Source organism: Haliotis rubra, unplaced genomic scaffold (assembly GCF_003918875.1).
Source record: "Haliotis rubra isolate DU_JTF1 unplaced genomic scaffold, ASM391887v1 Scf904, whole genome shotgun sequence".
NCBI classification, from domain to species: domain Eukaryota; kingdom Metazoa; phylum Mollusca; class Gastropoda; order Lepetellida; family Haliotidae; genus Haliotis; species Haliotis rubra.
In genome coordinates this window covers 143,680-160,618 of record NW_025767640.1, presented here as the reverse complement: position 1 = coordinate 160,618, position 16,939 = coordinate 143,680, and the positions used below count along the sequence as shown (strand labels likewise).

General features: G+C 39.8%; 1 long non-coding RNA gene across 2 annotated transcripts; it reads right to left on the bottom strand.

Moving 5' to 3' along the window:
• Positions 1 to 5,398: 5,398 nt before the first annotated feature.
• On the bottom strand, positions 5,399 to 10,389 carry LOC124264040. Of its 2 annotated transcripts, none has more exons than XR_006895030.1 (2): positions 8,462 to 10,389; positions 5,399 to 7,827 (listed from the first exon to the last, which is right to left on the bottom strand). It is a non-coding gene; the product is annotated as an uncharacterized LOC124264040 (long non-coding RNA). The 2 variants fall into 2 exon arrangements; XR_006895031.1 differs by having other exon boundaries at positions 8,969 to 10,389.
• Positions 10,390 to 16,939: the final 6,550 nt, after the last annotated feature.

Genomic DNA, 16,939 nt, shown 5'->3' with positions numbered 1-16,939 from the left:
GACCTGAGCCACAAAGCGTTCGAAGCGTTACGACAATCGTAAATCTATCTCAAACTGTAGTGTGGCAATGGTCGTAACGTAACGTTCGTTTCGAGGACCGGGTCACAACAATGAATAACAGGCAGCAATATGCATTCTTCTGTATCCAGGATGATCCTCCTAAAAACCAATACACTGATGAAAAAAACAAACCATCCCATACAATGTAAAGCTTAGACTCGTGTACTCGAAGACAATACAGCAAGTTATGTATGTTTCACTCAATTAAATCTGCTACGTAATATAAACAGCGTTGCAGCCAATATGTTACAGCTATAGACACAGCAGTAAATCATGTCAACGTTCGATTTCAACAAGCCACGAGTGAAATTCTATTGATCAACGTTAATTGATATTTTACACTTGATGACATTTCTGTAACACGAATAGCTGAAGGTGTGTTCGCAAAACCGAACAAAGAGGCCTGCCTTAGCTTAAGCCCAGGTTAAACATTTTTGCCTTAATCTTTAGTTCAGTCCACAATCCAACCTGGAATAGTAACGTACTGAATCATCATATGTATTATATAGAGAATCTCACACGACTGTCTTTTGATATCAAATATATCACCACGAGTTGATAAAGTAACAAATATTCGAGGCTTGCCGATGATATTTTTACTTTTATCAACGAGTGTTAATATATTAGCTTTCAAAGAAAAATGTACATGTCTGAACACAGTACTGCCACTAGACTCGCAGTGCAGCGATGTCATAGCAATGTGACGTCATCAAGTTCATGACGTCATAGCATTGTCAGGGCATTGTGCAAAGTCTACTCTCAAAACGATATCTCTTAGGAGATATCGTCTGATCTCACACAAGTAATATCTGCTGTGGAACACAGTTTTGGATGATAAATACTTGTATCTAACTTACCTTAGCTACGTATAGAGGATTGTATGGTTACTTATAACAATGATAGTGAGTCGGGTTTTATCGCTAGTTTAAACAATATTAAAACTATATCACGGCGCGTCTGCTTAATGTGGGAGGAAATCCCGACACTATGAATTTCTCAGACTTTTCCGACTTTGGTCAAATATACGAACACGGGTATGGTGCTGACAAGCTGAGAAAAGACAGCATTCGAACCCACGATTTTAGTTATTTGTCATGCTCAAGGCGCGGAATTCCGCGCCTTGGACAATTAGGCCGCTAATGACCACATCAATGCATAAAACAGGACACAAATGTAGAATCAGGTTGAAATGAGGTTTTATTGGAAGCGTAAAACCATTTTTGGTTAAATTCATGCTTTTATTCAGCTGTAGTAAGGCATATGAGTATCAGAAGATCAGAAAAAGTCTTAAGCAATGTAAATAGAAAAAATGTCGAGTGTGGTAAAATATACAGGTGTACAGTATACAACGGTTATCTCCCCTGATGAATATTACACTAGAAATAACTGGACTGCCAGGTCACGTGAGCAACGGTAGTTTCACTAAAGGGGAGATAACTGAGTGAGTGAAATGTGTGAAAAACAAAACAAAAATCACATTCAATGATTCGAAGTTGCAACCGTGCTGGGAAGCTGAGGTATTAAGAGTTGCATATATAAACATTCCATTAAGTACCACCCAACATCTTCTCACACAGTTTTGAATCAATACAAGCACAAAATGTCATACATGTTTAACACGAACGTACATAAAATGCTTACAGGTATCTGTGCCACTTAATCAGCATATTTCGATGACACATACACAATTTTATAGAACAAAAGAAGTACCCAGATATTGGTGAACAGTAATTGTCTTTCCAGGCAAGGGAGTTAACTCCCGTGGTAGCTGTAGTTTTATAGTCAGTCACCTGCCTTGGAAACTTGACTTTGATTGTTAGTCAACTTCTTTGGACAAAAGACTTCGGTAGTTAACTCCCTGAAACTGGAAAATGCAACTTGATATGACAGATTAGCTGGTGATTTAAACCTCCATAAAGCAAGCTGGCGGTACTTGCAACTATATTAACGTAGTCCTATTTTTCTAATTGTCAAATGAAGGACGTACAAAAACACATCTATCAATACCAAAATGAAAATTAAATAATTAATGCTTCAAAATTCGTGACTTCGGTTAACATTTTAAATAATCGCACAATCATCAAGGCAACTAGTCAGCACGGCGAAATATATAATTTTATGATAAACCATTATAAGGTCATCTAAACCGATAGACATACGTAGGAGTTGAGCCCACGATATTCTTTCACCAAATCAATAAGTCTTTGTGCATTCCTACTCTTTCATTAAAAAATCATGAACTTATAAATATTTTCCAGCCACTCTGGTCAGCAGGTGTTTTACTCAACACCCATACGCACGCAAGACGACAATATAGGGCGGGATACACAATAACTAATCATTGTGTCTGAAGAAGAATGGCGATCGGGTGGTCACAATGTAAGTCAAGTATGGATATTGTTTATGGTAACACTGAAGCGAATTCTCTCACCAGGACAATTCTGCAGCTGTTTCCGATGAATGGGCAACTCCTGCTCATGTCAGCCATATGTCTAACGTAATCCTGGGTTTTCGCTTTGGGTGTCTGGGACGCCCTTCGAGTCATTTTGTAAATACTGGATATACGAGGATTGGGCATGCTGAATAGTCGATGTGGAAACACGTTGAATTGAGATTTGGTCGGATGTCGACAACATGTACAGTACTGTTCAAACCTAAGCCCCCTCGATTGCTGTCACGACGCGACTATTTTACGACTACGATGCGATCGAGGTGACTTTGTTTTGAAGGTATACATTCCTTGCATCACGATCAGGACGCAAACAGTTCGCGTCGTTGACGCAGTCATGGTGGCTGTATTTGGCCGTCACGACGCGACTATTTTTCGACTAAGATGCGATCGAGGTGACCTTGTTTTGAAGGTATACATTCCTTGCATCACGATCAGGACGCGAACTGTTCGCGTCGTTGACGCAATCATGGTGGCTGTATTTAACCGTTGTCTACATTTCAGCAGTTCACGAGAGTTGTGCACGACTAATATAGTATGTATATATTTTATACAATGACAGTTCTTCAACCAAAAATGAACATATACCCTGAATACATGTTAAGAATACTTACAGCTGGTTGTCTTGAGTTCAAGGGACAGACACCAAACGTCAGAACTGAAGCAAAAGACAGTATGCACTATGTTGGGTAGTGGCTACAGCTTTATAAGACTATCCAAAATGTGATGTATTTCATTCGGGAAACATGCTGAGATCGTTCATAAAGCCAATTCACTGTTGAAAATAAATAAATATTCCGTTCGAGAAACATTTGCACCGAGAGCCATGATTAAGTTCTTGTTCACGTTAATCCGATTTGTGCTCCTAGTACCACAGTTGTACAACCTATCCTTTACATTATCCACATAATAATACTGAGTGGTTGGGGCTGGTTTAACACCGATCTGAACAGTATTTCAGTCATATTACAGCGTGACAGTTTGATAAGGAAGGACAGCCCGGAGTTATGAAAGACGTTTACCACTTTGGCGAAATCTTTAATAATGAGAATGGTGCTGACCTAGACTCGCAATCAAGGCGAACCTGGGTGCCGTTGTACAAAACAACCTAAGCGCTAAGGCTACCTTTAGTCTATGTCAATGTATGGGAGTTACGGTCACCTTAGCGCTGAGATCGCTTTGTACAACGGCACCCTGAGCTAAATAATACTGATGTTAGTTAAGTGGAAATTTTGTTTGATTGATACTGTAAGAACTATGAACGTATGCGGCTAAAGGAAATGTTTTTAGTAATCATACTGGTTATCAACAATGGACTTGGGAGGTTCAACTGTATTTCGATCATTGGCTGTCTGTGCCTTTTATCAGGCAATTGCCTCGGTGTATTCTAAAGTGTTGAAGTAATTTCTATTCAAGAAAATGATTACAAACACGACTAAACAGAATAACCAAATTCAAGGACATCCTGTATCTGTCTGTATGACTGCAAGACAAACACTTCCTAACATATCAGAACCAGAAATACTCAAATTATTAAACAATTCAAATAGTTCAATTTCTTTCATCTGCTGAATGTGCGTACCCCTCTTGTACCGACGAACGAATACGCGACTGTTCGATTGTGGGTAAGCCGACAAAGCTTCAAATAATTCTGTTTTTCGACCGTGCCTGGCATGTAATGGGTAGGCTAGATTACTTCGATGCACACAGCTTACAGTGCCGGGTTCATGAAAACTTACTGTAAATGGAAATATACTGAAGAGCAAAAGAAACTACACATCTCAGTCTAATATGGTTGACTTTCAGTTGAACATGTTTTTGTTGGTGATAATATTTTCGTTAGTGACAGAAATATCTTTCTTGGTGATATTACCATGTAATGACCTCTGAATCAGCATTTATAACGTATCAAATATGACAGGGACCATTTAGTTGCAAACTCATTGCATACCCCAGTCTTCATTGAATTAGTTAATATGTTCAATCTATAAACAGTTCTTTCAAAATTGAGTTACATAAAAACTCACTTTTTATTCTCTCTTTCGCTTCTAAGAATAGTTAAACTTCCTTAACCTAACACGTGTATTAAAACATGGACAGTGAGGACGAAAGTAGTCCTCAAATTGTGTGACCTAAAATATACATATCAACACAGAGATCCCCTGTTATTCTAGACTCTACCATTCCAAATGGTATTGTCCGGATAAACGAACGTATGGATAAAGGGACATTGTGAAAACGATATGTTTCTATTTACATAAAATAATCGTTCGGAAGTTCTGGATAAAATGGGTTTCATTGTAGATTGAAAATATTGAGTGAATATGTACAAACGAATATATTTTACAATCGTGAGAATTAAGAATATGTCGCATTTTATAGGGATGGTGAGTTAGCAAGCGGTTTAAGCGTAAGGTTGTTCTGTCCAATTCGCGTGGTTTGATTCCCCAAATGCGCACACTGTGTGAAGCGTATGATGTCCTCCGCCTTTATATTGCTGGAATAATGCCAAAAGCGACGTTAAACCAGACCAACTCACAAAACATGAAGAAAGAAAAGTATACATTTAATTAATTTTCGGACTCTCCCATAATCCATAATTGTGAATCTCTTACAAAACCCATCCCCCTGAAAACACAACACAAAGAACTACAAAAAACAAGTAACGAAAAATAAACGTCCCATTAAATAAATAAATAAATAAATAAATAATATAAATAAATAAATAAATAAATAAATAAATAAATAAATAAATAAATAAATAAATAAAATCCTGTCCGTCGAATTTAATATCTAGATTCAAACATAAAATAACCATAAACAGACCTGTCTGTCACTTGTAGGGAATGAACCCCCTTTGTGCTAGAAATGATTGCATAGAAGTGATGATGAAGATATTTCGCAGACATTTAAATAAAATCACGTGTGCCTTTGCGTTCCGCTAACATAGCAAATACGGCGCTCCCACGTTTTGATCACAAAACACTAAACAGTGGCCGTAGTTTCAAGTGCTTCTGTTTTGACCTGATTCAGTAAGCTATAATGTAACGTGATACATTGGTTATAAGACCAAATTTGGGGAAAACTCCATACTAATCTCTGACAGGGGGTATTTAACCGACGTCGACACAGTCAGTATTCTTTGGACCACATCACCGATAAAGTAGTATCTATGAGTAATCACTTCTTTCTTTTGCTTACCAGTGGGAAGCAATAGACTGATGTTATGTCGTGTGTGGCGCATTTCTGATTATTAACAATGATTCCTTAACGTTTTGTACTGGGTAGAGCAGAACAGATACTGAAATGTGACTTGCACATCCTGCGTTACTGTTAGGTCAACGGTATTTCTACACTTCAACTGTGGTCGTTTCGGCTTCAAAAGCATGCCATGTGTCTTTTTGTCATTGGTAGTTGCAAACTGGAAACGAGTATATCTCTGACTAGTTTTTACCAAGCATAACATTTTGTAGAAAGGTGTTTTGTTGATAACCCTTATATCGCACCGCAACCAACTGAAAACATCAGTTTTTGTGACATGAAACCTGTATACCTTTTCACTAACAACTGCTAATCTCACCAACGATTTCTTTTCTTTTGTATGGTCATAGTAAAACTGGCTTAAGCCTCATGTGGTTTGAATGATGAGGTATGCTATCGATGATATAACACAGCTCAACTCAAAACTCATAACGGTTTGTAAGAGACGAATGTTACACTCAACGATAACCAGCCTCAATATCTACAGAGGTAATCGAACCATCATGCACCTTCCCTCAATTTAACCTTGCAAACAAAATTAGTATATATTTCTGGCAGTGGTTTTGGTGCTGAAGCAGGTTTTGCTGGGCGGTAACTGGTATACGTTGAAAAGGTCATTTTCTAATACGTATTTTGAGCTCTACTTTATATAAATGTCACCATATTTAATTTAAAATTTAACCTTTATTTGATCATGCTTAAATGAGATACTACTAAAAGTAAGTCGACACCTGTAATAAAACAAAATTGGTGTTTTTAGAAGTAGTCATAAAAACAAGGCTGTTTCAAGTAAACGGTATGCATCATATTCGAAACGAAGTAGAACGTATAAACAATGATCAAGCATCAGTAATAGCAAGTTATAAGGGAAAAGTAAAAGGATTTCCAAAAGTGCAAAAACTGGCCATGCTTACAAATAATCACTGAATCACGCATTTACCATCCGCATGTTTCTACCCAAAGCTAAAATACCCATTGTGACTAAGTGACTTGGTACATTATCTTAAATGGCTATGTAATTCATCTCTTATGCAATTGTGTTGCAAGAAAGACGTTGCAAATTCAAGCTGGGAAAGCACTCTCCTGTCATATTCCCAAGTATTTAATTCACAGATGTGTTAAATATCCTCTCCATCTTTACAGGCTCCAGTGAACGCTGTACACAAAGAATGAACACCAGTGATCCACAGAGTGAACACCAGTACTCACTCCAAAAAGATCCTTGCATCACCTTCCATAGGAATGCACACATAAATTGCAGTTTCTCAGCAAATACCCTGAAATATCTACACCTTCGAAACACGCTGCTGCATTCACACATAGAACTCCGGTTCACGTCGAACCTTCAGTCTAATGGCGTTATCTGGCGGTTGTGGAAGAAGCTGCTCGGTGGTGTCGGAAGAATCGAACAGTTCTTCCTCGTCATCAGCTCGTCTATTTTTCATGGTACGATTAGGGTTGCCTTTTGTCCTACACTGTATAACAATATACACCAAACACGCGATAATGACTATACTGCCGATGACGATGACGACAGATAGTTTGATTTCAGAGAGGATGTGTTTGTTTCTGATTATTAGATGATGGTAGCGTGTGATGGATGATGGTTCTTCCATCTCCACCTTGTCCTCTTGGTCCATCATCCTGATGGTCTTTGTCGTTAAAACGATTCACGAACGCAAGATAACTCGCACAAGAGCTAATAACACACGTGACAGAACCACAAAAACTGAAATAGAAATCTCCAGCTGAATACGAATTAGCGGGCTTAAGCTGTTAAACACACTTAAATGAGCACATTGGCATTTCAGCGCACAAGGAAAAGGTCGAGATGAATCCACAATCCCTTCTCCCGTCCACACTTCGTTTTACTGTTTCTTGTCATTGTACTATCAATATCGTCACGTTTCCTTCTCCAGCGCAGCATCTTAATGTAATAACTCCGTTTTCTGTAGTAATCCTGAAGATGAAATTAACCCTTGCTTCCTGATTCAAGGATGGATTTGCTCTAGTAATCAAGACCTTCTTCAAATTACTGTCTCAGCCTTGTGTGTACTCTGAAACCAAACGAGTTAACGCTTAATGGGCGGATGCTATTCACTGAAGCACGACATTTTCCATGAATAACAATAACAGAAAAAAAGCTTTCCTGTGAATTAATCAGATTTACCTTTCAGTAAAGGAAAGCATTATCTGGAATTATATTGTATTTAAGAATCCTTTATCCTTAACCACGCAGAAAGGTCACTTTGTGACAATTGAATCAATTCTTCAGAAAGTATAATCATGAAAGTTTATTCTGGGATTGATTGTCAAAAAGCTGAAATGAACTGGTAAACATCTAATGTGCTCACTCCTAACTATGTGAAGGTAAATTCAAGTGTCTTTCAAACAACTCGACATTAAACTTTCATTTCAACAACCGCGCCGCAGTTACCCGACATCCCTCAGCTTATACACGGTTAATGAGTAACGATCACTTGTAATGGTACCCTGTAAGCTATACACATTAATGTCAAAGTCTAAATCAACACATTTCCCTTTTTCAAATACGTTACCGTAAAATCAATACTTTTACAAGGTGCTCGCTGATTGCGTGAGTCCAGGCACGGCGAAAATATCAGCCAACAGAGTAGTATACTATGACATACACATATATCAGTGGACAAAGGTAGAACTGTTGCTACTCACATGTTATAGTCACGTTCCAAAGCAGAGATGGGCTGTCGTTTGACATGCATGTGGAGGTCACGTATGTGAATCATAGTTCAACACACACGTACATTTACATCTAAGACGGTCCAATATCCTGCTTTATGATTTGAATTTCACATGTAGTCGAAATAGGTAATCCCATTTATTTTGCTGAACTGAGACGATGCCCCTAAAAGACGAATCTATATCGTAGAATGCCTTCAAGAACTGGGTGTCCACTACACCTCTGCAACCATAACGGATAACCACGCAGGATTCTGCTGCCAACTGCACTATGGTATTCTATCTAACCAGCAGTGTTTGGAATCCATACTGGTGATCACTAGAGCCCCGAAACACGTTGACACAACACGATCAATACCAGGTCCGAGTCTCACAACATAGTATAGAACGACAGAAAATACGTCTTCTTTGACACAGGTTGGCCTTAATTCCGACGGTCACACTAGTAGAGTTGCGTGATAAAGCGGGTCTATATCTTACCTTGGTACGACTGCCAGGTTGGTAAACGTGTTATTTGTTTGCGCTGGTAACGGTAAGTGAATCATCCATGTATTCCTTTGTAGAGGAAGACATACCTTTGGGGATTCGTCGCGGTGTTCAATAAAGGCATGCTTTGCTTCACTGATCATGAATGATATAATAGATAGAGTGCATATCAACAGAACTGGCAACGACACAGGTGCATTGAGAACTCTGGGATTGTCTACAATTGTACAGGGTGATCCCCATCATTCTTCTAAGACATCCTGTTGTATGTTTTCTTCGGAGTCTCAAACATAACACACCAGGTATCGAAATAAATATCCCGATTTCAGTACAGCACTTGATTCACAGGGATGTCGATATGTGAGTTGCTTGGTGCTCGCGCCGCAGTCAGTCACTCAATCAAGGCAGGATGTGACAAGTGTATTCGTTCTGCGCGGGTCTGGTGGTGACGGTATACGTCAAGCTACAATCTCTCTGTATATGTTGTAGATGGCCACAGTACATAGCGGAGTCTGCCGAGCCTGTCAGAGCTGTGTTTGAGATCCCGTCAGATGACGCGCTCAACCATTGATTGCCTGGCTTCTACTGGCAGTATGGCGAGCAGCAACCAGGGCAGAGGATGTTTCCCGTTTCGAGGATTCCTGGGCTAAATGGCAATCTCTTCTCAAATGCTAATCTGCCGACGTTCATGAAACAGCGCTTCTTGAGATCCATGCTTGGGCTTGCTGTACAGATCAATGTTTCACACAACCTCCTCTGTCACCTGGGATCGCTTCCCATATTTCACTTTGCATCATCTGTCTGTGCACGTGACGAGATTAAACTTTAATCCAGTTGAACGAGAGCAAGGATTGTTGGAAACCGTACAGGAACCATACGTCGCCGGCTGGCTTTCGCTACCTCTGGGTACAAAGTCATACTCACAACAAATGGAATTTGAAGAGGAAACTCGATTTTTTCCTTCTGGCAAAACCTTTATCGATCTTCAGAGAATCAGTCTTTCGAGTTGGGTGTTTGACCAGATTATTTAGGCATAAAACCAGGCAGAAAGAAAGACAGGAGCAGGCACAGAGGGACTTGGAACAAAAACTCTCTTGGTCATCCGCCGACAATTGAATGTCAGAATTACGCTTGTGAAAGGTCAGTAAAAGGGATGAATCGTCCCGGCGTTATGGCATTATCTGCCGTAGGTAGACGTGATGAGCTCTCTTGTCGGTCCCCTAATTAAATACACAATTGCTGATGTTATTGTAGTTGCCAAATCCGCGATAAGTGGCTGGAGATTCTGTATAGATTGACTAATGTTGATTCTATTAAAGACCGGAATGGCATTGATTGTAGTACTTGGATCTACTCGATGGTATGGATTTGCTTCGAAGGCGAGAGCGAAACCGACAGTGCTAACACAGACGGAAGGAAATGATCCCGTGTCTCAGAGAACTGGTGCGTCATGTTTTACCTTTACTTTCGGAGGGGTTGGAGGGAGCTAGGTGGAGGTACGCGCAGTGTGTTTATGTGTGTTGGGGAGGGGGGGGGGAGGAGATGTTGCGTTGTTAGCTGGGTGATTAATGTATTCGCCACTAGTCAGCAACAGTCCAGCTATGTATTAAGGTCGAATCTAGACCAGACATACAATTGTCGATATTATTAATTGTCGGTATTATATCATAGATAGTAGTGTGAAGCTGTCGATGTGCGGTAACATGCATTTAATCGAACAATATGTTTAATTGTTATTCAACGCCGCACGCAGCACTGTTCCAGTAAATGACGGAGGTCTGTATATAATCGAGTCTGGACCAGAAAAGCCAGTGAATGACATCATGAACATCGACCTGTGCATCTAGGATACGATGAATTCCATCAGCTGAGGACCGTCTCCGTGGTGTAGTGGTTAGAGCGTCCGCCCGGAGAGTGGAATGTCGCGGGTTCGATCCCACGCCGCGTCATACCAAAAGACGTTAAAATATTGTACTTGTTCTTCCCTGCCTGGCGCTCGGCATTAATGGGTGTAACAAGGACTGGTCGGCTAGGAGTCAGTATGTTGTGTCTGAGTGGGGTATTCATGCTTACCTGCGGCTTAGTATCTCAGTGAGCAAGCACTATATAACCAGCTTAAGTCTGGGCTAGTACAAGCAGCCACACATACACACGCATGCACGTCGTCATATGAACGATAAAATCTTACGTGCGACGTTAAACCCCATTTCACCTCACCTCACCTCACCTCAACTCACCTCGCCTCACCATCAGACAAGTCAGCAAACTCGATTCCGTTTGTCGCCTTATACGACAAGCATAGGATGCTGCAGATCAACTCTAACCCGGATCTTCCGGGATAACAATAAATCTGACTACACGACACTTTCATACGCCTCTTCCAGTTTCTGTTCGTTGTCGAACGCTGCAGGGTAACGGGTATAACAAGCTGGCGTCTCACATACGAAAATGCATTTAATTATTTTTGTCGCTCATTAACTTTTGGGATATTCTGACATATTTGTTTTCTTTCGAAATATCTAACACAATAAAGATAATCGTCTTTCATGTTCATTTGATTTAAACATATTTATTCAAGAGAATGGATTGCGTACAAGTTATGCCAACTTAGTGAAATCCTTTCCTATTTACAGTGCTTACATGCAAAGGTGAAACAAACTATATGTACATGGATAGAAAGATATATACAAAATGATATATACAATACAATGAATACATGAATTATTTAGATCATACACATTATATCCAATCACTGAACCTTTTGGAATTTGATATATATTTTTGAACTTCTTTAAAAATTTGAATATTGTCACTATACGGAAGATCTGCACTGCCATTTAATAGTACGTCTAGGTTTGTTGGTGCTTTAATGTTACAAATTCTGCTAATATTTTGAAACATTTCCTGTCTGATAACAGAATACAAAGAACATTCCATAAAATAATGTTGAGAATTTTCACAGGTAAATTTACAATTACATTCGGGGTTCTCTGTGAGACCGATCCTATATAGATCACCATTTAATCTACTATTTGAATATCTTAGCTGGGTATTTTTTTTCCATTGAGTTTTCTATTACCAAATGAGAAATATCCTGGTGCTTTTGACTTACGCGAGCTGATATGCGATTTAAAACTTTTAAGGGAAACTCATTCTCTAACATATAAAGGGAGATTATTCCAAAGTTGTGCAGATGATGGGAAAAATGATTGACTGTAGAGATTTGTGCGGGAAGAGTACAGGGAAAGATCACGAATGTTTCTAAGATTATGATTTGTCCTAGATTCAACAGTTTGAGGCATAAGATCACAAAGGTAGGATGGAGCATTTTTGTTGTAGATAATATAGAATAAAGACAGTTTACGACATCTTCTTCTTTCTTTTAACATTTGCCAACCTGTTTCATATATCAGAGTATCTCTAGTAGCATATTTTGGTAAACCAGTAACTATCCTGGCGGCCTCAAACTGAACTTTTTCAATTTTATCGGTTAAATCTACCGAACAACCATCCCACAATTCACAAGCATATTCAAGATGTGGTTCATGTTCATTACAATAGTTACTTAAGTACAAACTTTAGATTTCCAACATCTGATTGACTTGGTATTTTCTAATTTACGTGCCCAACTGCACCCGAGGTAATAACCCGGAAACTCCGTGAATGCAGTCTTTGGTTCAACGGATCCAGAGCTGAAGCTGTACAGCTGTAATGGGGACAGTTCAGACACACCCAAAACGTTAATCAACGTTATTATCAACGCATTACCATCATTATATCAGGGGACTCTTGATCTTGGCTAATTCGCCATTTGACCATATTTTATATGACTAAGTGCTCCTATCATTAGCACAGGATTTACTCCCCTAATACAGCTGGGCGTCTCTACAAGCACGTGCCATGTCGACTAATCGGTCACGATCTAAAACAATTCGTGCCAGTGAAGTATACGTAGTGTAACGAGCTTCGATCGTCCACATAATGGTCGGTTGGTTCCGACAGACAACAAGTCTATCTGTGATATCAACCCGATTTGTAGCTCGAATAAACAAATGCGTCTCCCCACCATCACAGACCAACTGACGATTAAAAGCATCAAAGCCATTTCATCCAAGGTGGGCGTCATCACCACCTGCCGTGTACTGCCCCTACTGTTTAAGATGACCATTTTCCCATTGCAAAACACAAGGACATTTTGCTTGGCAGCGACGGAATTAAATCTGCGGTCGTAAAGCTGAGAAGCATGTTAACGATCGATAAATGAACTGGTAATCCCTGCCCTGCGGATAATCAGATTTACTCATCGATCGCAGCGGATTGAGCAAGTGAGTGTAAGCAGCATTCAGTCCTGCCACCATTTACCAACGCCACATAGCAGGAGGAATTCAGCTACCTGCTAGCTTGTGCTAATGGTAGCCCTGAATAACTGCTTCACCTGAACCGTGCTCACATCTTCAAACATGGCCAACATTGATTGCAGGTCTGTAACGCCGTTGCCTAGCATGACCAGACCGTTGCCTGCTCACCGATTGGATACACTTCCAAGTCTAGCTTTACCACAGATGCAATCTTAGTTCTACCGGCGTAACATCGTGTCTTTTCCAAGAACACTGAATCCAAGTCTACGGAAACGCTGCAGGGTCATAATTGTAAATCACGTTATGTCTTCAGTATATTGATGTTCCAAGATGGCATTCCACCAACGTTCCATACTATTTCATGACATTTTAGGAACTTATATTCTGTAATATGAGTCGTGCAACCACGAAGATTATTCTTAAAATTACTTCGCTGGTATTGAGTTACAACTGGATGAAGATTAGTTATTGGAAGAAATACGAGGATGTGGTTTTATGTTTGTATCTAATGTCAAGGCCTTTCACCGGTGTTCCGTAAATATGAGTCCACTATGGTCATCAAATCTGGTAATGGAGCCTCAGTGTACATTTTACAACATCGATGAAGACAGATATGAGTTACGGAATTTAATGCATTAAAGAATACAGAAAGTATTTGTCTCAACACCACAGAGCCCCAACGGTTGCACAGGTGGTACAGGTCTGGTTAAGTTCGTTAGCAACTCATGACCCTTGCCCAAGCTGCAACAAGCCCAGACCATGAATATGGCATCTTAGAGCGTTGCCTGGTCGAACTTAACGAGAATCGTTTGGAGTGCAGCGTTAAACACCAAAGTAACAAATATTATACCCGTGCTGTGTTGGTTTCGCCAAAGTGGTAATTATAGTCGTCAACACGCTGCGTCAATATTGTCTCTTTATCCAAACTGGTTGCGATGTAACAGAAATACTCAGCTTGAACCAAACTCGCCAGTTTTCCATTTCAAACTTGACTGGTATTCTCACACTGTTATTGAGCTTAACATACACTGTGCGTCCTTACACTTAAAATAAATCAACAGATTCAAATCCCCCAAACCCATTACCCTCTCAGCCTGCTGACAGTCTAAACAATACTTGTCTAACGAGAGTACGATATTGGATGGTATGATATATGACAATCGATGAATGCTGTAAGCATGTGATACTAAATCAGATCTGAGCTGGCAGACTCGTTAGCATGTTTCATCGGTCCGGTCTGGAATCAATATACATCCCAAATGAAATACAATTCAGTCTTTATTCTTTGTCTGTATACAAATACTGCCGTCAACCTTGTAAATAGTCATACAGCGATGTATAGGCTTACAGAACATATCGCAATGAGCAATTATAAATTGTATGCAAACCCTACTGGTATCGGTGACAGGTAGTGGTTATTGCTGGTAGTAACGATTATTGCAAGGCTTAAAAGATAATGACCCGATGTATGTACACTAGAGCCCTGCGTGGGATGGGAATTAAAGGACTGGTAATATCAAGTATATGGGCGCAAAATCGTCAGCGGTTTAAATTCCAAGCGAGAATAACGAAACAATTGCTCAGCATATTTCCTTGGGTAAAGGGGCGGTTGGGTAGCCTAGTGGTTAACGCGTTGGCTCGTCACGCAGAAGACCTGGGTTCGAATCCCCACATGGGTACAATGTGTGAAGCCCATTTCTGGTTTCCCCCGCCGTGATGATGCTGGAATATTGCAAAAACGGCGGAAAACCAAACTCAGTCAGTCAGTCCTTGGGTAAAGGGTCTCTGAATTATATTTCAAACAAGTGATGTAGACCTTACTGGTAATGAGGGCATCCTCTGTGGAGGCTACCTGACGTTTATTGGACGGCGAATCGACTTGTGGCATCTGTCAAAGATGTTTTAAAGCTTGCATTGTGCAAGCTGTTGAATCAAGGTATATTGGGTGGAATGTACAGAATTACAATTGTTTCTCTGCAGATGCGATCCTAACAATGAAGTAGATTCTAAACGCGATTCATCGTCTTGATCGTGTAGCTCAGTGCGTGCCTCAGTTGCATGATATCTGGAGAAAGTTGAGTGTGAGCTCTACGCTGTTTTCTAAGGTCGTTCTGTTGCACACATTCTCCGCGGCATTGTAACGTCACAGTGTCTTACACAGTATTGTAACCTAAAGGTGCTCTACACACTATTGTATTGGGGATCTACATAATACTGTAATATCAAGCTCTTTTTACAGTGTTCTAACTTTATGGTATCCCACGCCGTTTTCTGAGGTCATATCATTCTTTCGACAAATGTTACATGATGCAAAGCACTGTAAGGTGAAATTATCCGTGTTAGGTATAGGTGTTCTACAAAGTATCGTACTGTCATAGTGTACGATACTGTTCTGTTCTGTAATGTCAATATGTTCTACACAGTACTCAGAGGTCAAGTGTTCTTCACAGTACTGAAAGGTCAATATGTTCTACACAGTTCTCAGATTTCATGGTTAACAACACAGTGCTCTAAGGTCAAGTGTTCTTTGCAGTACTGTAAGGTCAATATATTCTACACAGTAGGGGAGACCGGGGTCAATTGTAACACTTTTTACATAAGTTCTTGTAGTTCGATACTAGACGACCGCTCACAAAGTTAATCGGTACTAGCTAGTACATTGGTCTCTTGGCTTTAAATCTCAGTGTCATTTAAAGTTCACTATCATGTCGTTACAAAGTTATTACGTATCAAATGCAATGACTGCAAGTGTTACAATTGACCCCCAGCACGGGGCAATTGTAACAGGTGGTTGAGGCAATTGTAAGAACGAAGGTTCAAATGTAACAGTTTGTTTATTTTCCAATAAAATCAAAATAAAATGTGGGAAGATGTTATCTTGACCAGTTGAGGTGGAAATTGATTAACATTAAACCTTTATCACCATCGACATTTAAAATGTTTTTGGTTTAAAATTCTTGTATTGGTATGCCTAAAATATGATACAAAGACAAACACCAAATTATGTCACCTGAGGGCTAATACTATCAACATAACACTGACAATGTTCTACTAGTAAAGAACTAACATAAAACCCTCATCATAATTTGCTTCATTATCATAACACAAGGGAAAATTACATGGGGGCAGTTGTAACACAGTGTTACAATTGCCCCAGATGTTAGTAGCCATGTTTCATGCCACGTCACACTTTAACAACTTTGGGCTTCTCAAATATTTCTACTTCAAAATATGTCGTAATATCTAAATTTTACACTTGAAAAGTGAATTTCATACCAAGCACCATTTACTGCATTAAGAACGTTTTATTACGTTTTGTGAAAAATTTACTTACCTTTGTGAAAAACGATTTGTCGTCAACTGTATCTCGCCATGTGCGAGCAGATGAAAAAAGCCTGGATGAGTACCACAGGAAAGTAAAGGGAAATAACTCTACTCACCTACACTATGCTTGAGCGAAAGCTTTTAGAGTAATCGCCCCTGTTACAATTGACCCGTGTTACAATTGACCCCGGTCTCCCCTATACAGATTTCATGGTTTACAATACAGTGCTCTAAGGTCAAGTGTTCTTCACAGTACTGCAAGGTCAATATGTTCTACACAGTA